The 26,540-nt window shown below is 43.3% G+C and overlaps 1 long non-coding RNA gene across 5 annotated transcripts in view; it reads right to left on the bottom strand.

The window, feature by feature from the left end:
- LOC112542757 (uncharacterized) overlaps window positions 1-26,540 on the bottom strand; it is a 62,982-nt gene that overhangs the window by 31,610 nt on the left and 4,832 nt on the right. For 2 of the 5 annotated variants that reach the window (XR_015793604.1, XR_015793601.1), the window contains 2 exons: window positions 23,333-23,396; window positions 21,912-22,061 (listed from right to left, as the gene is read on the bottom strand). The exons of 1 other annotated variant lie outside the window; for it this stretch is intronic. This is a non-coding gene — a long non-coding RNA (uncharacterized LOC112542757). Of the gene's footprint in view, window positions 1-2,775; window positions 2,894-21,911; window positions 22,062-23,332; window positions 23,397-26,540 lie in introns of all 5 variants that reach the window. 2 more of the 5 variants (XR_015793602.1, XR_015793603.1) reach the window with 1 other exon arrangement.

Below are 26,540 nucleotides of genomic sequence, written 5' to 3'. Positions count from 1 at the left end.
CCTAGCAGACGGGTTGTCTCGCATGCCCCAGCACGCCAGCCTACGAGAGGAAATCGTGGACTCCATCATCCCTGCCAGCAGGCTGGCTGCAAAGGCGGTGACCCGGAGCCTGACCAAGGGGGAGCGACGGGACGCGGCGCCTGAGGTAAAGCAAGGGTTTGCAGAGGCGGCGGAGCGGGATGCTTGGCTCTAGCAAAACCGAGAAGCACTAACCAGCCAAGAGGGTTTGTGGTGGCACGAAGGGAAGTTGTACGTACCCGAGGGGTGCTGACGGGGGGTCATGGAAAGAGCCCACGACAGCCGGAACGCGGGGCATTACGGCTTCGTGAAGAGGCTCCACTTAATTCGGCGGCAGTTCTGGTGGCCAACGCTCTGGAAGGACGTGGAGGGGGGTTGCCTGGTGTGCGCGACGGCGAAAGGGGCCAAAGGCAAGCCTAGGGGGTTACTCCAGTCGGTAGCGGAGCCCGATGGCCCATGGCAAGAGATCGCCATGGACTTCATAGTAGAGCTCCCGGAGAGTAAGGGGAAGACCGCCATTTGGGTGGTTACGGACTTATTCTCCAAACAAGCGCACTTTGTAGCGTGCAGGCAAGTCCCCACGGCAGAGAGGTTGGCGAGGCTGTTCGTGCAACATATTTACCAGCTGCACGGCGCGCCCCGACGGGTCGTCAGTGATCAGGGTGGCAACTTCATCGCGCGGTTCTGGAGGGAGTTCCTGAAGCGGGTGGGGACGAAGCAAGACCTTTCCTCCGCGGCGCATCCGCAGACGGACGGAGCCACGGAACGCCTGAACGGGGGGCTCGAACAGTACCTGCGCTGCTACGTGGGACACCAACAGGACGATTGGGCGGAGCTACTGCCATTCGCGGAAGTAGCGTACAATAACGCCGTCCACAAAAGTACCGGCTTTTCTCCATTCAAAGTAGCCACCGGGAGAGACTTCGTACCCATGCCGGAGTTGCCTCAGCCGGAGTCCCAAATCAACTCCTTGGACGCCTGGTTCGCCCAAATTGACGCCACCCGGCGAGCGGCGCATGCGGCATTGCAAAGAGCCAAAGCCGATTACAAAAAACACGCGGACCGCAAGAGACTCCCCAAGGGGCAGTGGAAAGTGGGGGACCAGGTGTATTTGTCAACCAAAAACCTAAAGACACACCAGACATCGAAAAAACTCAGCCCAAGGTTTGTGGGGCCATTCTCCATTGCAGAGGTCATCAATCCAGTAACCGTCAGGCTGACGCTCCTGAAAAGCCTCGGGAAGATCCACCCGGTGTTCCACTGCAGCCTGCTAAAGCTGCACCAGCCGGGGAACGCCTGGCAGAAGGCAGAAGGGGTGCCACCACCCATCATGGTCAGTGGGGAGCAGCATTTCGAGATCAACCAGATACTGGACGCCAGGAGGCACAAGGGGCAGGTCCAGCTCCTAGTGCAATGGAAACATTTTCCCAGGTCCCACAGCGAATGGGTAAGCAAAACCCACATAAGAGCGCTGGACCTAGTGCGGGACTTTTACAACAAATACCCCGGGAAACCGAAATAAAGTCGGGGGGGGAGTTGTCTTCAGGGGGGCGGTATGTCAGGTTCGGTCAGCACGGGGCTTCGGGGAAGCTCGCAGCCAGACCACGTGAGTGAACTCCACCGGCGGCAGCTAGCGAGGGAAAGAGGAACTGAAAGCGCCGCTAATTAATGGGCCACCTGCGCCCAGCCAAACAGGAAAAGTGCAGCGGAAGTTTTAACTATACACTGATAACGGCGCGAGCCAACAATGAACGGGGCTGCAGGCAGCGAAACAAGATCGCCGAGCAACACAGAACCCTTGGGCTTGCACGTAACCGGGGGGGACCAACCCAAGCCGGAGGGGGACTGCCAATCAAGGACAATGGACCCTGACCGAACCTGCCATCATGGACAATCAAGAGGGATTATTGGGGGGCCGATAATCCGCAGCGGTAATGCAATTGCGGGGCGGAAAAAAGCGCGGGAAGGGGGGAATATAACGAGTGATGCAATTGTACCAAGCCAGTCCTGGCTTTGCTTGTGACTGCTACGTTACGCATGAGTAAACCTCTTTTGTGAACCACACGTGTTACGGGAGTTTCTCTGTCGAACGGGGCAAACCTTACACATACAACCCTCCTTGTCAGCCTCTTCCTCCAAAGATGCCATTCTCTCTGCAGCACAGGACAGCTTTGGCCATGCCACTGAGCCGTTGCCAGAAAGGAGGCTGAATTGCTGTCTAGAATCAGCTACGCTCATCAGTCTTGGCCAGGAGCAGGAAGAGCTGTTGCCACCTGCTCCTGAACTCCCTAAAAGATGAAACTACTGCAAAGTGGTCACATATGTTCCAAGTACAGGCTCAGACCTGCACTACATTTTCTGCAGAGAACGGATGGGTTATGCATTTGCCTGACTATCAAAATCTGCTAGTCTGACTCAGCTTGTGACCAATGCATCTTTGGGATTCATAATGAAAAATGGCTTCAGGGGCATGAAGATGAGGTAGGTCTTGTTCTGGGTGGAAAGAGATGTCAAAGGGTAAAAAATTATTTGGGAGTGAACTCTGAGTAGAATAGATATGTGTGCTTATGCCATAAATAACCAGCACCAAGTAGGGTGTTCAGTAAATATCTGAACCAAAACATCTACAATAAGAAACACATTATAACAATCTTGTCTGATGTTACTTCTTTGGAGAACTGTAAAAAGAGGGTTTTGGCCAATTAAGCCTAAGAACCTGTTTGCTAACTATTTGATTTTATGTTCAAGAAGACCCACCTTGTATCTTGACAATTTTCTCCTTCCTCATGAAAATCTTTTTTTTTTTCCTGGTTGGTCTTTGGCAACTAGCTGACTATGTTCTCTGGAGCATTCATTTCATGGAACATTCACAGCCCTGAGGAAGTGCAACAGACACCATTTCAATATAGTTGTAATGGTGGATGATACTAGTCACAAAACTTTCTTTTTGTAGACAAATGAACTGGTGAGGCTACAAAACACTGGATCCCTTGCCCTATACCTCAGTATAAGACAGCACTGACAAACTCATTCCTCTAAACTCACTGTTCTCCTTATTGTTCAAGACCATCCCCCAATCCTCTCCCTTTCCCCGACCATCTTTCACCGCAAGAATGCACTCATGTCCACTCACCCTCCTAATATGCAGCATCTGGTTTCCCCCTTCCTTGGGACACCTTGCTAGCTCACCCCCGCCTTCCTCTGGGTCTACCCTTTTGCTAAGCAGCAGCAGCCCCTTCCCCTGCTGACAGTTGGACACAGTTTTTCATTTCAATGTTCTCAATTATTTTCTATTCCACCTCAATGAAAAATAGTTTCCAATACATTTTCTCATTATGCCTTATATTTGGAGGCTTATTTGTTCTTTAAAACACTGCTACAAATTTCCACAGGAACCATTTTTAAAAAAATCTTTTTTTTAATTCTTGAAATACTTTAAACTTGAAAAGGCAACTGGTGATAGATTGACTTCTGATAGGGCAAGGCTGGGCAACCTCTGCCCAGGATGCTTTTGCCTCCTTTCCCTGGACACCCATTTTTCTGTGGCTGCTCTGGAAGGCACATGAGTGGACTGAGGTTATACTTTTTGAAAAACAAACAAGAAAACAAAAAGGTTTCAACAGAAAACCCTGCAGGGGCAGTGATGGCTAAGCAAAATGTAGAGGGCTGAGGGCTTCTACGCTGAATCACAACAAGCTGTGTGCCAAGGTGGGTGCATGTGTGCATGCACATTACTCATGAAACCTGTGCATTCAGTAAAAAGTCAAGCACACACAACATTAAGCTATAACAACAACAACAACAACAACAGTGACATTGACAGACTCTACTTACCAAGGAGCATTGATGGGCGTGGAATGTTGCAAGTACACCAGACAGTTAAAAAGAAAAAAGGGCATTGGAAGAATATCTGAAGGACAAAGAAGAAGATCCACTGAAGCTACTACACCATGAAGGCTTACTGAACACCAGAGAGACCAAACTGGCCTACAAGAAAGACCAAATGAAGAGTAGAAAACAGACATGGCAAGGCAAAGTATTACATGGCCAGTACACAAAAAAATTAGCAGGCAAAGAAGATAACAACAAGACCTGGCAATGGCTAAGAGCAGGAAAGCTGAAGAAAGAGACCGAGGGGCTAATTCTGGCTGCACAAGACCAAGCCTTAAATGCATACAAAGCCAGAATTGAGAAGACAGCAAGAGACAGCAAATGCTGCCTCTGCAAAGAACCTGAAGAAACAGTGGACCACCTAGTTATCTGCCGCAAGAAGATCGCACAGACTACAAACAATGGCATGACAAAGTAGCAACAATGGGGCATTGGAATATCTGTAAAAAAACCCCATTTGTCTGCAAGCAAGAACTGGTGGGACCCCAAAACAGACAAAGTAATAGGAAATGAAGAAGCTAAAGTGCTCTGGGACAATTGTTGATAAGAAAGACAAAAAAGTGTCTTTCCCTAACCCTAACCTGGAGACAGCAGAATAGAAGAGAAAGAACTAGAGAAAAGCACAAAATACAAAGGCCTGCAAATAGAAGTAGAACGACTGTGGCAAGGAAAGCAAAGATAGTTCCAATAGTAATAGGCACCTTGGGTGCAACCCCAAAACACCTGGAGCAACACTTGAAGACCATCAGCATTGACAAAATCACCATCGTTGTTGTTCAGTCATTAAGTCATGTCCGACTCTTTGTGACCCCATGAACCATATTGCGCCAGGCCTTCCTGTCCTTCACTGCCTCCCTGAGTTTGCTCAGTTTCATGCTCATTGCTTCAGTGATGCTATCTAACCATCTCATCCTCTGCCGTCCTCTTCTCCTTTTGCCTTCAATCTTTCCCAGCATCAGGGTCTTTTCCAAAGAGTCCTCTCTTCGCATTAGGTGACCAAAGTATCTGAGCTTGAGCTTCATTACCAATCCTTCCAATGAGCAATCAGTGTTGATTTCCTTTAAGATTGACTGGTTTGACCTCCTAGCAGTCCAGGGGACTCTTAAGAGTCTTCTCCAGCACCACAGTTCAAAGGCATATACAATATTGTTCTTTATAGCATCGGACCTTCTTTTCGCTTCCAGATACATCCACAGCTGAACGTCCTTTTGGCTTTGGCCCAGCCGCTTCACTCTTTCTGGAGCTACTTGGAATTGCCCTCCGCTCTTCCCCAGTAGTATATTGGACACCTTCCGACCTGAGGGGCTCATCTTCCGGCGTCATATCTTTTAGCCTTTTAACATTGTCCATGGGGTTTTCTTGGCAAGGATACTGGACTGGGTTGCCCTTTCCTTCTCCAGTGGACCACATTTTGTCAGAACTCTCTGTCATGACCTGTCCGTCTTGGGTGGCCCTGCACGGTATAGCTCATGGCTTCACTGAGTTACGCAAGCCCCTTCGCCACGACAAGGCAGTGATCCATGAAGGGGAAAATCACCATCAGTCAATTCCAAAAGGCAGCTTTACTTGGGACAGCTTATATCCTGCGATGATACCTTTAACCCCATCAAACAACATCTACCTATCCCAGTCCCCATAAACTTCCAGGCTCACGACTTGCAAGGAGTTCTGCAGAAGCTCGCTGCCTCAGCTTAACGACAGCAGTGAGGGTCACTTGGCCCCAGCCACCCCCGGGACAGACAGCCCAGGCAGCGAGCTTGTGCCTTTCGCCCGGGCCAGAAAGCAGGTGGTCCTTTCTCAGCCTCACAGTGGCGGCCACCTTGCTCCAGGCGCCAGAGCCTCCTGTGCACAGAGGAGCGTCTCCCTCCAAAAGTGGTTTAATTTTTTTCCTTCCTCCCTCAAAAAAAAGGGGGGAGGGTTAATATCCCCCTTCACCCAAAAATATTTAATATTTCTTGAGTTTTGGGCCACATAAGGTCCGTGATCATTGTTAACTTTACAAAAAATTCAGTTTTAAAATTAATAATAATTAAAGTTTAAGTAAATTCAGAGTACATCTAGAGAAGCAAAGAATGAGGAAAAAATGAAAGAGAGGAGGTTATCTAAATGCTTTTTGTATTATGCTTTTCTTTCTTTAAAAAAACTTTCATTACAATATCAAATTCTCTGCCCCCCCAAAACAATTTTAAATGCATACAAAATAATGATTGCAATTATCAGTGGGAGCACAATGAGAGGGAATTATGCTGCTTTGCGTATGGCTCACATGATTGTTTTATTGCTTTTATTGGTTTTGTTGTATTTAAAGTAAGTGACCATATAAATTTAATAAATATATAAAGAAATAAATTTGAAATTAAGCAGAAATAAAATTATAATTGTTGTCATATTGTATTTCTAATTTACTCATATACTTGTAGTGTGGTGCACAAATTTGTATTTGGTTTGGGAAAAGCTGCACAAAGTATTTCTTTCCCACACATCAGAAATTAGAAGGAACATTGACTGCAAGGCAGAAATGGTCCTTTTACCTTGCCAGACTTCTACGTGCCAGCCACTTCTTTTCTATCTGATCATTTCTCTCCCATTCAGTTGGGTGTGAAAAGCAAAGTCATAATCTTGGGTCCAATTCTCTTGCTTGCTGATCTCTTGGAAGGAAGCTGGAAGTGAGGTGCAGAGATGTGCATGGATCCAGGACTTGCGTGGAGCCAAACATCTTTCTTCCTCTAGAACTGTCCTTGAGTCAGTCCCATAAAGTAGGCCAGACTAAGAAACCAGTGCCATGTAGGTCAGGACTATTTTTATTGTAACAGCTATAGTGATAGCTTCTTGCAAGTCTGAATGTGCTTCTCCTCCCTTTATCTTCATGTGAACTAGGGAGGGCTTGTCTGAGATGTTTTCTTGAGTTATTTCTTGGCCCAGGCATAAGCCCTGCTATCTGGCATTGCCTTGGTAGCTCTTCCTCCTGTCCTCCATTCCCTCTTCCCTCTACACCTTGGAAGAAGGTTTGTACAGTCTTCTTCTCCTGCCTCTCTGACTTTATAGCTGCACTGAAGGAAATCTGAACAACTGGTTTGGGTGATCTTTATTTAATAACAAATTGTCATAGGGAATGCATTAAGTGAAATCAAAGGATAGGGTTAGGGTGTTTCTAGTCTTGAATCAGAAACTCCTGTCCTGTCACTTGAATCCATTATTCTACATCCTGCAGGACAGAGAACAGGTTCTGACCTATACGGTATCTGTTTAAGTATTTGAAAACTGCTACCACTTGGTTGTTTTCTTTTCTCATGGTTAAACATACCCAGCTGCTTCAATCTTTCTTCATAGGAATCCGTTTATCATCCCCTGGTTATGTTTATTGCCCTTCTCTGAAACTGTTTTAATTTTCTGAATCCTTCCTAAAATGACACCAGGAACTGGGGAAAATCCTTGAGGTCGAGTCTGACTAATGCAGAACATAATGGAATGATGACTTCATGTACTTTGGAAATTGCACTTCTCTTGAAGCTGCCTAAAACTGCATTTGTTACCTTTGTACAACCAGGTTGTTCCAGCAGAAGAACAGGCTTCCAACTGTTTCTGAAGGGCAGGAATGCAGGACCTTGCCCTTTGCTCAACCACAGGCCAGCAGGCAACCCCCTTGGCATCCAAAGCAGAGCTTTCTATTTGTGCCTAGGCAAGCTGTGCTGACTGTGCTTCATCTCAGTGGAGAGTAGCACCTCCACTCCAAGGGAGCGTCTCTTCCCCTTCCCCTTCCATCACTAGCTGCTGCCCTCCACAGCACGCTGGGAAGCAAGGGAACCACCATTCTGGAGAACATCATGCCCAGGAGTCAAGTAGCTTAACATTTCAGTAAAATGTTGTGTTACCGTCAGGGCATTTCTCCAATTTATCTAGATAATTTTGAATAGTATTTTGGTCTTTTAGGCTATTAGCTGTCCCACCAAGGTTATGTCATATGAAAATCTGATACAGATCAAGAAGGTCATCAGTTAAAATGTTGACATGTAGAGGACCCGGAGGGATGGCTGAGCCACCCCATTCTCTTCCTCTCTCCACCTCGATGAGGGTTCTTGAGCTAGCTCCGTTTCCCATGAGTTGTCACACAATCCAGCCCATGTATAATCTTGTTTGCTCATCAAGGCCTTGCTGAAGTCAAGGTGTGACAGAATGGAGCAGCTAAGCAGTCTGCCATCCTGCTATGTGATTTCCCAGACAGACAAGGTGTGCCTGAAGGTGATAAGCGTGGTGTGGGGAAATAGCAGGGAGTGAAATAGATAAAGCTTTCTCACACTGGGGACAGGGAGAAGAAAAAAAGTTGAAAATGGGCTGATGAACTGGCAGGAAAGGAGTTGGAATTGAAGCTTAGAGAGGAAGAAAAGTCTAGCAAATCATTTTGGCTTAAGCAGTCTTGACTGCGATTTGCCTTTTCCAGAATAGCCTGAAAACCATAAGAGTGCCAAGGAGAATAGGAAGATCACGAAAGATGCAAGAGGACACAGCATAGGATCATGTTTCATCTGCACAGAGGACCAGAAAGGAAAAGAGCATTGGAAGAAGATGAACTTTCTCATAGCCACAAGAGATTACCAGCTAAGTATAAATAAAGCTCTTTATTAACTCTAAAGGGAGTAGAAATTAAGTATAATTGCATAAATAATACTAGTTAGATATTTTTACTCCATAACAGAAACATTACTTTTGTAGGAAACAAACAAGTTAATTACGGAATAGCAGGACCAATTACATTTAAATCAGTTAAACTAATTTACAGGTTGTCCTTGTTCAGCAACTGCCTTATTTAGCGACCATTCACAATTACGACAATGATGAAAAAGCAACTTTATGACCAATCCTCACATTTATAACCTTTGCAGGTCTATAAAGCAAAGGAAAGTTTTAGGATCATAAGCACAGGTGTGGTTTCACTTAGTGACCGCTTCAATTAACAATCCCAATTGTGCTTGCTAAACAAGGACTACCTGTTTTTTTTTTTTACTTTTTACTGCATACCAAACTCTTTCATAGAAGTTATATTAGGGAGTTGGGTGGGAGCGCTGGATCTGTATCTGCTTAAACTAAATGCTGCTTACATGATTAGCTGTGTGTGGCTGAGACACCAAAACTATGTTATGAATAAAAAATTTTAAAAATTGCAAGGTCTTTGTGTACTGGAGTTTGTCTAGCTGGATCCTGAGAACCCATTTCCCCCACCCAAGATGTGAAGCAAGATATATTATGTCTATATCATTCCCAACAATTCATTAAGGAAGTTACCCAAGGAAGTTATCTGGTACATTCTGTTGAGGAAATGGGGTCCCTGACAGGCAACAGTCCACCATCTGTTCCTCTCAGCAGTGTTAAATAATGGAGGGCTTAGAAATTAAGTCCATAAGGTGACTCTCCAGTTACTTTTCTGATTGCTCGTCCTATCTTAATGAGATGTTTCTCAGTGCTGTCTGGATTCTATTTTCATGTTCTTGCTCCTCCCCAGCACCATAACTTTTCTCCTTCATAAGTATAAATAATTACTTGAACTGAACAATCATTTAGACTGTTGCAGAGGTCTAAAATAGGCCTGGCTCTCTGATTTTAGAAAATGTCCTGAGAGAAAGGGAGGAATATAGAACTTTGGAGGCCAATTTAAGAAGTCACCCAAACATTGCTAAGTAGCTGTTGCCCCATCCTTGAAATAAGTCTGGAATGATATTAAATTTATTTCATTTCCATGCAAAAGGTGTTATGACCCCTAGGTGTTTGCGCAGTTATGCTGAATGAGAACAATGATAGCCATCAGTATGGTTAGAGTTTTGGACTGGGACTCGAAAGTCAGAAACTGACATCCCCACTTGACCATGGAATCCACTGGAGAACTTTGTACCAGTCCCTTCCTGCCAGCCCAGCCTGCCTCACTAGGCATAAGGCAATGACCCTGCAACCAACTTGAGTTCCTTAGAGGAAAGATAGGAGATAAATGCAACAATAAATACACTAAGAACTAGAACTGAGGGTGAAATTAATTGGGATTAAGTAGCTCTTCATTTAAAGCACTGATTTGGAACAACCTTGGGAATGAAGAAGATTTACAGTGATTTGGATGGGAAGCTATTTAATTTACTTTCACTGACATTTAAATAAATTATGTGACACTAACATGTAGCCACACAGATATTTATTCAGTCTTGATTCTTCTGCAAACTGTTCCTCACATCTAAGTATTGCTGGGGAGCTTCTCCAAGAACTGAAGAAAGAGATTAGTTTTTTCCAGGAACTACAGCACTGCAGTCTCTGTCTAAAAGCTGGAAAGGAGGAATCTTCTCTAACAGGCAAGAACACCCAGATTCAGGTCTCTGGATTCAGGTGCCTTCTCTTATTTTGGTCCCAGGTGTAGAAATAGAAAGTTTAAACATTAATGATGGCAGATGCCCAAGAACAGCCCAGGGGCCACATCTCTTAGTCAGAAACAGAGAAACACTGAAACCACCTTTCCTATTTCCCACTGGAGAAATATAGCACCATCAATACACATGAAATCTGTTGAGACAAAGAAAAGCAGCGCCTAACTTAATATATTTACAGGTAAATAACATTTACTTGGGACTCACTTTTCCCAAATTCACTTCAACTCTGCTACATAAATCTCCTGGCTTTCCAGAAGAGCACGGAGACCTGTCTCTGCCATCTAGCATGGGAATCTAATGGGGGCTCACAGCACTGGGGTGGTTGGTGATTTGATGTCGCTTCCCTTCTCTTTTAGCTCTGTATTTACATATTTTTGTAAAGATTTTTTATTGCTTTTATAATTTTTTATGTGTAAGCCGCCTAGAGTCGCTTGTATAGTGAGATGGGCAGTGTATAAATTTGATAAATAAAATAAAAATAAATAAATAAATAAATAAACCTAACAAAAAAATCCAAGATAGACTTTTTCTAGAAATGAAAGCTCATTGCTGGCTCAGTGACTTCATTACTTTCTTTTTGTAAGTGGGCTTGGAAAACTGGCAGTTTTTGCTGTAAAGACCTTCCAGAATTTGAATGAGAATCTGGTCAACTTTTGCAGAGGGCAAAAAGATCAGTGAATGAAGGTGAACTGAATCCTTGCCTTAAAGACAAAGTTAGACAGGTCAGGGCTACTGCTGTGCAATGCAGGCTCTTAATGTAACGGGGCTTATGGCATGGAATCAGCTTACTAGACAGATGCCTCCAGGCTGCCTAACCCTTGGAACGTGTGTCCATGCAAGTCACAACTAAGACATGTCAAAACTAGTGTGTGTGTCTGAGTAGGACAGGGTGTGAGCAAAAGAGAGACAGGTGAAATGGGGTCTAATGGGATGGTTATTCTTTCTCGAGCTGCATGCTTTCATTTCAAACAAGTCATAACATTATAATGTAGAACCACCCCTTGGGGACACTTATCTAGAGCAGTCCCAACTTACAGAGGTGTAAGACAAGGTTGCATATTAGCTCCATTACTTTTCAATCTGTATCTAAATCCAATAATTCAAGCGCTTGCTGCTGCAGCCCATCACCCACCTATTTTGGCTGACCGTGCAATTCCAGCACTACTATATGCCGATGATGTAGTCATGTCTACCACACAAGTGGGAATGAGAAGAGCACTTAGGGCACTAGCTTTATTCTGCACAGATCAGGAACTTTCAATAAATTATCAGAAAACTAAAGTTTTAGTTTTTGCCCAATATTATCATAAAAGCCATAAATGGCAAATAAATGGGACCCCAATTGAACAGGTGCGCACCTATAAATACCTTAGAGTGCAATTCCATGCTTCTCTATTCTGGAATACACATTTCCTTTATCGAGCAAGTGTGGCACAGTGCACTTCATCAGCAATTATAAGATTCTACCACTCAAAAGGAGCCCATTATATCCCTGCAGCATGCAAGGTCTTCCAAGCTAAAGTAATACCTCAGTTCCTCTATGGCTCTCAGATTTGCTCCTTTGCAAACCTCAATAAAATTGAAACTATTCAAAATAAGTTTATGAAAGCCATTTTGATGGTACCAAAAAGTGTTAAAAATGCCATCTTAAGGGTAGAATTAGGTATAGTTTCATTGGATGCCAGAGCATGGTTTCTTCTTCTTACCTTCTGGCTAAAGTTACTACTGTTTCTTGTAGGTTTAGCCCCGTTAGTATTTAGGGACCATTTCAAATCATCGTGGCAAAAACAAGCCTTAGATAGAATTCAGTTGCTGGGCTTCTCTATGCAAACTCTGTGCTTATTAGGATTTGATAAAGCTAGAACTGCCCTTAAACAACATATCTGGGACATAGATTTACAAACAAATTTAAGTAAGGTGTTGCACCCCAATATTTGTCAGTTTCTACCACAAGGGTTTATTCCAGCTTCTTATTTAACATCTATTACAATTCTGAAATTTCACAAAGCTTTCACCCTAGCTAGAATGGACGCATTGCCCTCAGCAGTCCTTTTTGGACATTTTAAGGGCATTCCCATGCACCTTCAATTATGTCCATGTGGAGATGGCTCAATAGAAACATTAAGCCATATGCTATTATATTGCTCCCTATATAAGGATTCTAGACATACACACACACACTCAATATTGAAGGTATTTCCTGGCATGGAGTGTGACCTCCATCTAATGCTACTCCTTTCGGACAAAGACCCTGAAATATCCTCCCAAGTTGCCCGGTTTTGTGCTACCATCTGTACAATATGCTCCACCATTAGAGTTAAAATTCTACAACATAGTATCTTACTTTGATATATTTTAGCACTGTTATTTTAATTATTAGATTAAATAATACAGTTTTGTTTTATAGATATATATAAATGTAAGATGGTACTTTGATTGTATCTGGCCTTAGGGCTGTAATAAACGTGTTTGTGTATAATGTAGAAGATTATGGACCAATCCAGAAACTGAATGCAGGGTTGTTGGGTAGAGAATAGGCAGAAGAACTAAACAGGGCTGCTACGCGTTCCTGGCTAAGAATACAATTAAATGTGGGCAGGAGGCTAAAGGATTCTAAGTGATCTAGAAGCTGAAAGGATTTCTAGAACAAAGCAAAACAAAGGAGCAACAATGTACTTTCACAGGTGAGACTTTAAAAAAAAAAAAGACAGCATTCAATAAGGGAGATAGAATCTCATGCCCCTTTTTCTGCTGGGAGCGCCATCTCCTCATCAGAAGCAGCAGCAGATGTCGGTGTGGAGCACCAGAGAATTTACAGGTGGCCTTCGTTAGGCTAGCTCTAAATAGGGGAATATTACATAAGTTCTGGAAAATGTCAGTGAGCATGATAGTTAGGGGGAGCCTTGAAACCTAAAGGTCAGTAGTGAAAGCTGTTAACTTCTGGGATAGCCTGAGTTCACCATGGAAACCATGATGCAACCACATCTGTATATTCCTTGCCCAAGCAGTTTAGGTGACTTTGTATTAGGAATCCTTCGCTCATCTGTGTGCTTGTGAGGCACCACATTTGATCAAATGTTTATGGTTTGCAATTGCAAAATAAAATATTGGTCGTCTTCCTACCATTGTCTGATAAACTGGGACAGCCCCTGGGCAACGAAAAAATATTTGGAAATTATTATTTCCATGACCACAGCACCTTTCACCAACAGGCCTCCTTGAAAGATTTCCCCAGCCAGGTCCCTCAAAGCATATATAATGTTCTCCTGCAACTATTCCTACTTCTAATGAAGCATATTTATTGTTTTGATTTCTTGCCACATAATTATCAAAAGTTTGCACATTCTTCCCTGGCCAGGCGGCCAGGTGGCCGACTTGGATTTTAGAAGCAAGTACTCTTCAGTTCAGCTGCAAGATTAGGAGACGCAACTGGAGAGGCTTCTCTTGGGGAAATCTAAGGCCTCCCCAAGTTATGCTAGGCACAAGCTCACAACAGAGTAGTCATTTTGTATAGGGAAACACAGGGAAAATGTAGTACCCTTAAACCCCTGTGCTGTTACAGTGGGCATCTGCAATAACCTTCCAAAGAGGAAAGAAGGAGGGCAGAAGACCTGGACAATGGCCTTGTAGACCATGTTATAGATGAGGGACACCGTCATAATAGGAGTCGGAGGGAGGGAATAGCACTCTAAGCTCTTTTCAAAGATTTCCTTTCACAGGTATTTTGTCTTGACTCATATTACTACTAATAAAATTGTTTTAAGTTGTATGTTATTAATGGTTTGAACAAATGAAGGTAAATTACAAATGAATTACTGCAGAGGCTTCTCTACTTGATTGCTTGCCAATGTATGACTCAGCATACTAATCACAATACGTACCAGGGCACGGTTTTAACTAAAAGAGGAACTTGGCTCACCTCTTCCAGCAACAGATTTTTTACGGCACTAACAGAAGGATGGAGGAGAATAGCCAGTCTGTGCAAAGTAAAATTACTGACTTCCTTTCTGTAAAACAATCAAGTAATTATTGTCACCTCCCAACTGGACTACTGTAATGCACTCTACATGGGGCTGCCCTTGAAGAGTATCTGGAAGCTTCGGCTGCTGCAAAATGCAGTGGCACGGGCAGTTATGTGTGCCTCTAGAACGGCCCATGTTACACTTCTGCTCTGCAAGCTGCATCGGCTGCCAGTTTGCTTCCAGATCCAATTCAAGGTGCTGATAATGACCTTTAGAGCCCTTCAAGGCAGGGGCCGGGTTATTTGAGGGTTTGCCTCTCCCCAGTTGTATCTGCCCGGCCCATCAGATCTGGCAGAAGAAGCAAGGATCCAAAGAGTTTAAATTGTCTTTGGCTTCCCTTTGTTCTATCTGTCCATTAGAAAACTTACAAAACTTAGACTGACATCTGTTTCTTGTTCCTAATAAGCTGGTTTTTGTTAATTTCCCTATGTCTAAGCATAATTGATCTCAACAACACAAATTTCACTTTTTAAAACCAATTGCCCCTTTTATTTCATTTCCATTATGTGTGAATCAGTAATGCTTTTAAGGACCAATATGGCACACGGAATTCCATTGCTGCTTGTGACCGATGCCTCGAGCTATAGAATCGCTTAAGTCTGATCTCACGGACCATTGCAGGCTGGGAGGCTAAGAAGGATAAATCATGTATAAGTTGTTGTCGTCATTATTTTAAATTTATTGACCACTCAAATTCAGTGGACTCTGGGTGGCGCACAAAACTAAAAAAGACATAAAAACAGCTAAAGATGTTAAATCAACAGGCAGCCCTAAAATGCTGTAATAACAAAATCCACAAAACAAAATGGGTCTTTGAACAAATAATAAACATCAATCCCAGGCCTGGGACCAAAGCCAGGTTCTCAAGGCTTTCCAAAATCCCAGGCAAGAGGGTGCCCTCCTTACTTCTGGGGGGAGGCTGTTCCAGAGGGTGGGGGCCGCAACAGAGAAGGCAGGCTTCCTAGGTCCTCCAAGACGGCAAAGTTTAATGGAGGGGACTGGAGCGCACCCACTCTGCAGGAATGTCCCGGGCAGGCAGAAACAATTGGAGACCAGCGGTCCCTCAGGTATCCAGGCCCTCTGCCACATGGGGCTTGTCAGGTAATAGCCAGCACTTTGAATTGCACTTGGAAGCCAACTGGCCGCCAGTGCAGCTCGCACAGCAGTGGTGACACATGGGCACACCGAGAGGCACCCATTACTGCTCACACCGCTGCATTTTGAACCAGCTGTAGCTTCCGGGTGGTCTTCAAGGGCAGCCCCATGTAGAGCATATTGCAGTAATCCAAACGTGAGGTGACCAGGGCATGAGTGACTGTCTGAAGGACCTCCCGATCAAGGAAAAGGTGCAACTGGCACACAAGACGAGCCTGTGCAAAGGTCCTTCTGGCCACAACTGCCACCTGCTCTTTAAGCAATAGCTGTGAATCCAGAAGGACCCCCATTGCACATGTCTTGACAGGGAAAGTACAGCCCCATCCAAGACCAAAGATGGTCACCAGGGGCTCCAAACAGCCACAGTCACTCAAGTCTTGTTAGAACTGAGGTGGAGTCTGTTCTGCCCCATCCAGACCTGAACACCCTCCAGACACTGGGTCAAGACATTGACAGCTTTACCTGTGCCACTCAGGGTGGAGATGTAAAGTTGAGTATCATCAGCATACTGATGATACTACACCCTGAACTGGCAGAAGAACTCATTCAGTGGTTTCGTGTAGATGTTGAACACGAGAGGGGAGAGCGTCAAGCCCTGAAGCACCCTACACTTGAGGGGCCGTGGACATGATCTCTGCCCCCCATCAACAGCAACTGGAACTGGCTGCTGAGGAAGAAGTCAAACTGCTGGAGCACAGTGCCTCCCACTCCTAACCCCCACAGCTGGTCCAGAAGGATACTGTGGTTCAGAGTATTGAAAGCAGCTGAGAGATCAAGGAGCACCAGGATGGACGCACCATCCCCTTCCTGGCTCCACCAAAGGTCATCAGCAAGTACAACCAACACTGTTTCTGTACTGTACCCTGTCCTGAAGCCAGACTGAAACAGATCCAGATAATCTATTTCCTCCAAGAACCTCTGTAGCTGTTGTCCAACCACCTTTTCCACAACCTTCACCAGAAAGGGAAGATTGGAAACTGACTGATAATTCTCCAACAGGGAAGGGTCCAGCGATGACCTCTTGAGGAGGGGGCATACCACCGCCTCCTTCAAGACTGGTGGGACCACTCCCTCTCTGAAAGAGGCTGAAACCCCGCATGAGCCCATCCTGGGGTCACCTCCCGAGTTGCTTTAATAACCCAGGGAGGGGCCACCATATAACAAACAGGTGGCTGGACTCACAGACAAAAGGACCTTGTCCACTTCCTTGGGTACAACAGAATCAAACTCAGTCCAGATAACATCACAAGACTCCAACACCCAGAGTCCAACTCTGAGCAAATCTCAGCAACTTTGTCTGCCGGATAGCATGAATATTCCTAAGGGTGGAGAAATAGCAACCTTTCGCCACTCTTATCACCACAATATAGGCCTGAATATGGGCTCTTGTGTTTGGGTTCGCTCTTTCTATTTCTCCAACGCTTCTGTATTTCATTTCTTGGAGCTTTTAGGAAAACCAAGGAGCACCCTAAGATTGGCGCACAGAGAGTGGCTGCCTAGGAGCGATCTGCTCCAGGGTCTCTTTCACGTGCCTCTTCCAGACTGTAGCCAAGGCCTTGGCTGAACTGCCTGGCCGGTCCCCGGGAAAAACCCCAAGGTCCCTCTGGAACCCAGTAGGGCCCACCAGTTGCCTGGCAGGCAGCCCTGCGGAGGTGGGTGGTCCCAGAGAGTTGGAGGACGACCAGAGAGTGATCTGCCCATGGCAATGGGCACGATGAATCTTATAATTCTTTTTCATTAATAAAACACCACAAGGCTTCCCCAACAATTGTGGGGACTTTAATGTTAGAACAGGTCCAAATACAATTGCATTGGAAAACAAGTATCCTGTTTTGTTATGATTCAGAAATGGAAGAACGTTCCCATATAGAAGCTGTAACATCTAAATTTTGCTGGGTTCTCTCTGGCACAAAGTCAGTACTGTAGAGATTAGATCTTATAATCTTAAATGGTGCTTTTCCTGTGGATGGTTCTGGGGAAATCACATTCTCATGGTTCAAGTACAACTGATTATTGTTTGATTACTCATATTCGTTCAGAGTTTCCACACTGGACTAAGGATAGTGAGAGGATCATCTCTCTTTGATCCCCTCCATGATATTACCTGATGAAGTGTTGTTTTTAAATTCCTTCTATCAACCAGCATTACCTGATAGTCACAGACTTTATTGCAAATGGTCTGATGAAGTGGTAGGCATACTGAGTTGCTACTGGATTCTAAGAAAGCAGTACTTTAAAATCTGTTCACAAAAATTATTTGAGTGTGTCTTAAGGACTTACAATAATTTGATTTTACTGCTTCAGGATTTATTTTCTTTTATTAGGCTTGTCCAAAGAAGAACTGTATCACTGTTACATAAAAGGCATCCTTGCAAGAGTCTGGGTGCTATCTTGCAAAAAAGAAGCCCAAAAAAGCACACGTAAACTATAGACAGTCTGGCCTTAAATCCCAGCCACTTGTTTCAAATGACAAAAAAAGTACAAAATTCTTTTAGTTTGCAAAAAACGAAAGAAAGATCAAGCATTTTGGTGTCAGGTATTGTCAGCCTTGTGAGGTAGTCCAGACAAGAAGCACACCAAGAAGTACTAGCTCTAACTTCATTGTTAAGAGAATCTTGCAAGTCTGAAAGTACATCTCTCCCCCACAACTTTACAGTCCAAGAAACTAGGAAGGGTCCCTTCTGAGAAGTTTGACACACACCCATTCCTTCTGTGGACTCAGCTGCCTCTTATCTGACTGTTGTCTAGTCTGCAGCTCTTCCTCCTGTCTCCCAAAGTCATTCCCACATACCATTACAGGTATGAAGTGTGTCATTAAATAATAACTCCAAAATCTTTTAGCCCTTAGTCTCTAATGTGCTGTGTAATCACTCCCAAGCCCCAGAATGTAGTATATCAGCTCTAGTACCAGAAAACTGTTTTTAGCCCATTTTTATGATCTTGAGGGTATCAGTTCCCTCAGTCATTCACCTGGTGAGATAAATGATCCCATACCTTACTGGAGACCAACAGCTACTGATTATATCCCCATGGAACTGATTAAACTAAACCAACAATGGTGGGCCTCTTTACTGGTTGCATTGTTTACAACTATAAACAATTTGGGTTTGATCTCTACTGATTGAAAAAGAATCATTATTATACCCATCTATAAAAAAGTCTACATGGTGACCCTGGTATTATGGACTAATTTACCATGTATTATGGGTAAACTATACCCTAGGTTCTTGTTAATTAGGTTAAAATCTTTCTTGGAAGATGAAGACCTCTTAATTGATTCCCTTCAGACTGCGTCGCTCTACCCTAGACCATTACAGGTAGTCCTGGCTTAATGATGGTAATTGGGAACAGAATTGCTGTGGCTAAACAAAGCAGTTGCAGTGTGACATCACGTGACTACATTGCTTAGTGACGGCAATCCCGGCAGTTCCTGCTGCCATTGTTAAGCAAGGATCGTGGGTCATTAAGCGAGGACCCCATGTGACCATGACTTGTAACTTCTTGCCAGCTTACAAGAAGCAAAGTCAGTGGGGAAGCCAGCAGGAAGCTGCAAGTCCTGCCAGCTTGCAAGTAGGTTGGTGGACAGGTGAGTGCTATGGAGTGCGGGCAGGTGGGAGAGGGAGTGATGCAGCGCTGCGCTACTGCAGCCAGGTGGGGGAGGGGATGCTGTGGTACCACGCGAGTGCAGCCAGGTGGATGTGTGCCACGGAGTGCGGGGTGGGGGTGCTGCAGATGGGCACAGACTACAGAGTGCGAGATCCCTTGGATCTTGTACTCTGTGCTGGGCTTCTCGGGAGAAAAAGTGGCAGGAGCGATTTACGGGAGTGACTTGCAACTTTACCAGCAGGCTTCCCCATTGATTTGGCTTGCAGGAAGCTGGCAGGGAAGACTGCAAATGGGAATCACATGACCGCAGGATGCCGCAACCCATCATAAATGCGAGCCAGTTGCCAAGCGTCCAAATCGCAATCACGTGACCACCTGCATGCTGTGACAGCCAGAACTTTGAGGATTGGACCTAAGTGCCACTCATTCAGTGCCATCGCAACTTCAAATAGTTGCTGAACGAGTGGTCATTAACCGAGGACTACCTGTATTTAATTTTATTCCATTTGGCAGAAAAGTGTTTGAGACCAATAATGGGGAAACTGGATCTGAAGGCAGCATTTGACTCTATTCCAAGAAATCTCTTACAACAAAAACTTGATAATTTAGCAACAGATAGAAGGTTATTTTTTCTAATTAAGCCTTTACAGTGCACTGCCTGGGTCTTATGACTATTATTCAAAATTAGAAATTGTAGAATCCAAATTCTTAAAACTATTTTCCAGGTACCACATTGCATCTCTAATGTTGCTCTCCACCATGAAAGGGGATCAATTAAGATTGAGTCAAAGTTCTGGCTAATCTTCACATATTGGCTGAAATTATTTTTTTCCCCATAGGAATGACCCCCCCCCCGACATTAGCAGATGATTTTAATACCAGTTAGAAGAAATATCTTTTAGACAAATTACACATTTATGGCTTTCTGCAGGAAGTTCTCTTTTCCTTGGGATGTGAACAAACCAAAAGAATTCCAACCCAACATGTTTCTGTCATGGAAAGACCAATCTCTGCTGCCCAGAAATGTTTTCCTGAGCAGTCAGTCTTATATTTTCAGACAGCTGGATACTTAAATTATATCATGGTATCCAAGCTGAGAAGAATTTTCAGTCTTGCTCCATTTAAAGTTCTGCCTTCAGCTCTCCTGGCAGGCAGATCCAAAAAAATTCTATAGACTGCCCAACTATGACTATATGATGCTTATTTATTTATGTACTTTAGAAGCTGCTCAACTCCAAATGACTCTGAGGAGCTTGCACTTTAAAAGCAAGTGTGCAGCAGAGAAGGCGCATATCTGACAGATGAGCCTTTGAAAGCCCAGGGAACCTTCTGACTTAAATGCCCTGGCAAATTGGTACTGAAATAGGCAATTCCTCAAATACTCAGATCCTAAATGGTTCATGACTTAAAAGGTTAAAACCAATCCCTTGAAACCACCTCAGGAAGCAGCCATCAACCAATGCAGGAAAATTTAATTTGCTCATGCTGAACCTTCTGGATCCTCTTCCAGGGTCAGTACAGTAGTTTAACTGTGAGGTAACCAAAGCATGCGAAGCAGCTCAGGACAGTTTGCGGCATCGTAATTATGCAAATGGAGTCCCAAAACATGCAGGCGCTGCACGTGGACCTGCTCAATACGCAAGTGGAAGTCCAGTCCTGGGATCTGATTTCCAGCAGCTGGGCCCTCCACTTGTTCCGGGTAGCTAAAGCACAGCCCAAACACTCCCAGTGAGTCCCAACTTAGCTCAGAGAGGCCTGGAGACAACAAGGCTCTTTATGGATGAAGATCCACAAAATGTCCAAGGGGCAAAGTTGCAGCGCGAGAAAAGAGGCCAGCCAGCTCACCCAGGATCCACTCAGAGCCCTGGCAACTCAGGAAGCAAGATACTGCTCACAGCGAAAGAAGATGAAGGCTTTCCAGGGTGGGGTTTTAATCAAACTTGAGTCCTGTTTCCTATTTCAACTATTATTAATGTATCATTTTGAAGCCATTGTCTCCTTGTATAATAAGAAAAAGGTGACATGATAACTTTGTTGGGGCAAATTTTTAAAGGAAAAAAGACTTAGCAGGGTCCACAGTTAAAATAGCTGTAGCCAAGATTTGCAAACAAAATTCCTTTATGCCTCTAATATAACAGGGGAAAGGTTGTATTCAAAGGTGCATCGTGCTATTAGAAACCCAGAAGAAACCTGAGTATGGAAGGACTAAGGAATGCAAATGACGTAGAAGAGAAAAATTCTAAAGGAAAATGCCATGCTGAATTAACACAGACACAATGTTGATCAACATGGATGGAAGGTCTGACATGGAACAAAAGTTCCTTTTTTAAATAACTGTATTGAAGTTTTTAATAAACATAGTGAAAACTAATTCAAACTAAACTAGAAGAAAAAAGAAAAGTTCAGAAGGTGCAGGGAGAAAAAAAGGAAAAGAAAAAGTAGAAGAAAAAGAAAAAGGCAACAAAGACAATAATAAGTGGCTTCCAACCTTCATCACACTGAGCGTAAGCTAATATAATAACTTATCACCCTCTTTTAAAGTTACAAATAAAAAAAAAACACTTCTCCCCATAGCCTAACTTTTATCTATATGCAATCCAGAAATTGTTATCTTTTCAGTCCTTGTTCAGCAAAAAATCCATTAGGAGTTACCAGAAATATCAAACAAATAATTTATCCCTGATCAAATAGTCCAACTTTATATTCCTTCTTTTTGCTCTTCACAATCTTAACCTTTAAGTAATTTCCAATGGCATCGCAGGATTTGACCTTTCATCAATCTTTGGCATTCAAGAGGAGTCTTTAACGCTCTCACCAGCCTACTTTGTAAATCCCATAAAGAGGCAACGTCCAGGATTTCTTGTTGCAGCTTTTCCGTGTCCAGATCCTTTTCTTGATTTGTCTTTTGTATTCCCATGTTGGTGATCTCAATTTTGTTGTCTTCCAACTTCAAACTCTATAATATCTATATCAGATAAAAGTTTTTAAAAAATTTTCTCGTCTTCTGCAAATTTATCCATTGAAATTTGTATCCTTTCTTTTAGTTATTAATATGTCAGTCCAGTTATCAAAAAACTCTTTAAGATAAGAAAAGGCTATAGCCAGCTTAGCCATTTTAACCCTTCTGCCTGGTCCTTTAGTTCCCTCTAGTGTCCATTTACAACCTTCATCAAGCCTCAGTTCCTAATATGGGTTTAGTTCCATTTCAATCATTTCTCACAAGTATATTATTTAATTATATACTTGTTTTTCAGATATTACAGCAAAAATAACAAATATTCCATTTCTCTCTGGTCTCCCAATCTGTTTAAAACTTTCTTAAATCAAAATCCTTTTTTTTATTTTTGCCAATTGTATATTATTTTAAATTCTTAAGTCTCTGTTTAAAATTTCTTAAATCCAAAGAAGAAGATAAAACTCACCAGGTGTCAAATTAAGCTCACTGTTTTGAAGGTCTCTACTATCCATAAGGTGGTTAAACTGAACATTTCCAAATGTGATTAGAAAGTGAGTTCGGCTGGCTTAATGTCCTTTTTAAAGGTTCTGCCATTGCTGAGCGCAAAGATGCTGTCTCCTGGAGCTCAAACCCATGGGAGACTGCTGTTTTACGGTCTCCTCATGAGGAGCTGCCATTCAGAGCACTTGTGGGCAATCTCTCGTTCTCTCCTTCTCTGGAGAGATTCAAAGGACCAGTCAACTCGCTGGTCTTTCATTCTTCACAGTGGTCATTGTCATCTCTGCTCACTAGCAGAGATGTCGTCAGCCAGCCACAACTCACATCGGAAGCTCATGGAACAAAAGTTCCTAATTCTTAGGCATACAAACAATTATCTTGTAGATAATTATAGAGAAATCATTTTGAAGCATGAGGAGCCTGATCAAAAGCTGACCACTTCTGGAAATGCATCTTGACCCCAAGAATTCTAATACTGGCAATATCTAAGTATGTTCACCGTATGGAAAGATGACAGGCAGAAAGAAAAGATCAATATCTGAAGAAGCAGCTAGGATTAATTGAGGTTAAGTAAGAACCTTAATCTTACTATTATTTAGTGTTACTTATTGGCTTCCAGTGTGGTTCGGATGACAATATAAAGTAAAATTCTGATAACCAAACTAAGCCAGGAAGTTAAAAACTGGGGGGGGGGGGGAAGGCTAGGACAAAGATCTCCTATCATAGGCATCTGATAAAAGTCGGGGATGATTTCATAAGGTATTATGATGAAAATGACACACCTAATTTGTGGCCTCTGTGCAATAATGTATGATGGCATTCCTCCTCCCCATGATGAGAAGAGTGCTAAAAATAAAACAAGAAACAAACAAATAAACAAATAAGACAATTTCTATGCTCCAGCAAAAGGGAAAAATTTGCAGAGGCATACTGCATGCAATCCACATATGGTTATCTTTTTATTACTTTTAATACCATTATTGAATTGACTGACAAGCTGTTGCAGATGAAAATTATCAGGATTTCAGAGGAGATGGCCACAAACTGCATTGGATTAGGGTCACTGACTGTGGGCATCTCCTTCACCATTCACAGATAGCCACAAATATCTATCATAAGATGAAAACTTCTGCCATAATGCTGCTGGATTAGTAATCAAAGCACTGGCAAGTAGCCAGAAAGGAAATGAGCATTGCAACAGCAGGTCAACCATAGCGGTGGTCAAGCCACCACACTGTCTCTAAGAGAAAGCCTACTGAAACAAACACAATCTTATGGTGTCTTTTATTAAGTCAGCAGGGTTCTGTTCAGAAATGCAAGAGGAGGCATGAAAATCTGGAAGAAAAGTCATGCGCCAAATGGATAGCTGGATTGCAGGCTTATGATTCAACATGTGTTGATGCTGAATTTATTGGCTAAGAATAGGGCAGAGCTGAAATCTCCAAAATGTGGGATTTGGCAATCATTGTTGTGTTTGGTGCCAAATTATGCTTTAATTAGGTGCTGAAAGTAGGCTGAGTAATTGCCATTTTTATGAAACTTACATGCCTCAGATTTAATTCTTGTTTGAAGCTCTTTACAAAACTAGTTTTTATTTTTTAATTGAAACTGCACTTCTCAGCTATGTATGTTTGGATGAGTAACTTGACTTTTGGCATTTGGAGCATAATAGCCTCAACTGTCTTCTGAGCCCTAGAAACTAGAAAAGAAAAAGAGTGAAGACAGGTGGAAAAGATGAAGCTCAAGTCCTATTTTAATTCCTATGAATCCTAGTTCTGGAGAGGAAGACATCTCAAGTCAGCAGCAAACCAGAGTCAAAAGATTTTTGAACATGCAACATGAAACATCCCTTTGAGATGCCAATCTTGTGCCCCTTCGTTTGCATGGCCCTTGGAGCTTCTTCACAAACATCTGAATGATCCAACCCAGGTTAGCCACTGCTATGCCAGAAATGTTGTGGGCATCCTCTACTCGTGGAGCAGCAGGATCACCAATGAAGAAAGCACTAGCACTGAAAGGGGGGTTGCCCTAATTCCTAATGACAGCATCATAATCTTAATTCTAACTCAGTCATAACACTCTTTCTTTTCAGGTGCAACTGATATGAATAGAAGAGAGAGAGAGAGAGAGAGTGTATATTTGATTGTTAAAGCTTCTGATGCTATGATAAAAATTTCTGGACTTTTAAACTCCCGTGCTATATTTCATGAGCGTTTCATTATTTGGATGATATATTCTTTAGATTGTTTAAGATTATATTATTATGGGAGGAGCATTCAATGAGACTTTGGATCTTGAATTAAATAGGAAGATTCCTACCCATAAAAAATAATTATTCAAACTTACATGGATAAATTAAACTAGATTGGCTCTTGGCATTTGTAACATCCTAGCACAGAGTTATACTGTACATCCAAAAATTTTTAGACCTGATTACTTTTTGGTCTCCTCAACATTATTTCAGCATATTCAAAGGTGTATGATTGACACCTCTTATGTATCTGATCATAAAACAGTTTAAATTTACAGCTTTACTGACTAAGCCATTTGAAAGTTGATACTGTAGTGTCTCTCCATTGAATCATAATGAATTTATACAACCGTTGAATTCTGAAATAATGTAGGAATGGTTAGTTCCTTAATTTTATTTGTATATATTTTTTTATCCTGCCTTTATTATTTTTATAAATAACTCAAGGCGGTGAACATACTCCTTCCTCCTCCTATTTTTCCCACAACAACCCTATAAGGTGAGTTGGGCTGAGAGACAGTGACTGGCCCAAAGTCACCCAGCTGGCTTTCATGCCTCAGGTGGGACTAGAACTCTCCTTCTCCTGCTTTCTAGCCTGGTGCCTTAACCATTAGATCAAACTGGCTCTTTGAATGGGAGGCTAATAAAACTTATTTTCATTCATTCATTCATTCATTCATTCATTCATTCATTCATTCATTCATGGCCACCTATCTTATATACAATAATCCCAGGTGGCACACATCAAAACCAATAATAAAAATATTTATATAACTCATGCACAAAGCAATATACCCTCCACCATGGCATCATAACATCCATCAATTCCACAACCACTGGCTCTTCCCCATCCTAGCCCAAAGCCTGGGAGAAAAGTCAGGTCTTCATGGCCTTCCAGATCTCAGATGGGAGGCTGTTCCAAAGGCCCAGGCAGCTATGGAGAGAGCATGCCTCCAAGGTCCCACCAGATGATAACGTTTAAGGGAAGGGACTTGGAGCGTGCCCACCCCATCCAACCTGGTGGGACAGACAGATATCCTCAGGGAGAGGTGGTACCACAAATAACTAGGTCCCATGCCATTCAGTGCTTTAAAGGTGATAACCAGCACCTTGAATTGCACCTGGAAAGAAACTGGGAGCCAGTGCAGGTTGTGGTAACAGCAGTGTAACATGGGCAAACTAATGGGTGCCTGGAACTGCATGTGTGGCTGCATTCTGGACTAGTTGTAGCTTCTGGGTGGTCTTCAAAGGCAGCCCCATATAGAGCACATTCCAGTAATCCAACCAAGAAGTGACTAAAGCATGAGCTATTGTGATCAAGGCCTCCCAGTCCAGGAATGGGCACAGTTGGTACACAAGATAAATTTATGCAAAGGCCCCCTGGCCACGCCTGACACCTTCTCTTCAAGCAGGAACTGTGAGTCCTGGAGTACTCCCAAATTGTGCACCGACTCTGTCAAGGGAAACGCAATTTTGTACAGAGCCATGGATGGCAACTCAGTGGACCCCAGGAGATCAAAAACCCAAAGTCATACTGTCTTGCAAGGGTGGAGTCACAGCTGGTTCCTCTCTGTCCAGGCCCTCACACTCCAGGCACTGGGTAAGCACCTCAATGGCATCACCTGCCCAGCATAGGGTAGAAATGAATATCATCTACATATTGATGATACTGCACCCTATGCTGCCAAATTACCTCACCCAGTGGCTTAATGTAGATGGAGAGACCCAAGCCCTGAGGA

The sequence above is a fragment of the Python bivittatus genome, unplaced genomic scaffold, assembly GCF_059951505.1.
Source record: "Python bivittatus isolate LINGU-HERP-01145 unplaced genomic scaffold, Pbiv_v1 ctg000790_np1212, whole genome shotgun sequence".
NCBI classification, from domain to species: Eukaryota; Metazoa; Chordata; class Lepidosauria; order Squamata; family Pythonidae; genus Python; species Python bivittatus.
Note: the sequence above shows the minus strand (reverse complement) of the source record. Positions and strands in the feature narration are given on the sequence as shown.